Source organism: Corapipo altera, unplaced genomic scaffold, assembly GCF_003945725.1.
Source record: "Corapipo altera isolate COAL_440 unplaced genomic scaffold, ASM394572v1 49262, whole genome shotgun sequence".
NCBI lineage: Eukaryota > Metazoa > Chordata > Aves > Passeriformes > Pipridae > Corapipo > Corapipo altera.
In genome coordinates this window covers 1-1,156 of record NW_020885737.1, presented here as the reverse complement: position 1 = coordinate 1,156, position 1,156 = coordinate 1, and the positions used below count along the sequence as shown (strand labels likewise).

Sequence of the window (1,156 nt, the reverse complement as noted above, 5' to 3'; positions counted from 1 at the left end):
CCCCCTCTCTGGTCTCTCCCCTCTGGGGTTTGGAGGATCTCCCCTGTCTGGGATGCTGAGGGTCCCACTCAGGAATGCTGGGAGTGTTGGGGGTCCCAAGGTCCCCTTCTCCTCTGACTCTCGTGTTTGGGATGCTGTGTTGCCAGACATTCCCCCTCTCCAGGTTCTCCACTTTGTTGTCCCAGGGGTCCCAAGGGTCCCCACTGCCCAGGTTTTCCCTTATCTGCGCCCCCTCCCCAGGCTCTCGGGGTTTTACAGCTCTCCCCTTTCTCCAGCCTCCCTCGCTCTCAAGGGATCAAGGCATGGGGACATCAAGGCACCCCGACAGTAACCCTGCTCCTGCTCTTCCCCCTCCCCTCAGCTCCCTTCTGCCACCCCTTTCCCACTGGCCCCCCAAAATTTGGCTCCCCCCAGTTCCATTTGGGGTGACCCACCACCCCTCACGCTCTCTTTGGGGGTCCCACCCATTCTTTTTGCATCTCTCGCCCCTTTCCCATCGTGGTCGCTCCGCTCACCCAACAGCGGCAGGAAGGGCAGGGACAGGGGCGGAGCAGCAACAGCAACAGCAGAACAATCACCCCCCCCGGGGGCCTCAAGCATGTGCTGCCATAGGAATGGGAATCAGAGAATCACAGAATCAGCCACATTGGAAAAGACCTCCGAGATCATCAAGTCCAACCCTTGATCCAACCCTGCTGTGCTTCCCAGACCACGGCACTGATGCCACATCCACTCTCACCTTCAACACCTCCAGGGACGCTGACTCCACCCCCTCCCTGCCCAGACCATTCCAAGGCCTGATGACTCTCTCAGCATAAAATTGCTTCCCAATATCCAACCTAAACCTCCCCTGGCACAGCTCAAGACCCAGCCCTCTTGTCCTACTGCTGCTTCCTGGCACAACAGCCCCACCACCACCTGGCTCCAACCTCCTGGTAGGGACTTGCAGAGAGTCAGGAGGTCTCCCCTGAGCCTCCTCTTCTCCAGCCTCAACACCCCCAGCTCCCTCAGCCTCTCCTCACCCCACTTGTGCTCCACTCCCTTCCCCAGCCTCGCTGCTCTTCTCTGCTCCTGCTCCAGCCCCTCCAGGGCCTTCCTCAACTCAGGGCCCAGAGCTGGACACAGCACTCCAGGGGTGGCCTCACCAGCGCTCACT

General features: G+C 60.4%; 1 protein-coding gene across 1 annotated transcript in view; it reads right to left on the bottom strand.

Annotated features, from left to right (window-relative positions):
• LOC113940768 (zinc finger protein 239-like) overlaps positions 1-160 on the bottom strand; it is a gene marked incomplete at its 3' end in the record, with an annotated part of 1,577 nt that extends 1,417 nt beyond the window's left edge. Inside the window, exon 1 of the mRNA XM_027631913.1 lies at positions 141-160. The remainder of the gene's footprint in view (positions 1-140) is intronic.
• Between the last annotated feature and the right edge of the window lie 996 nt (positions 161-1,156).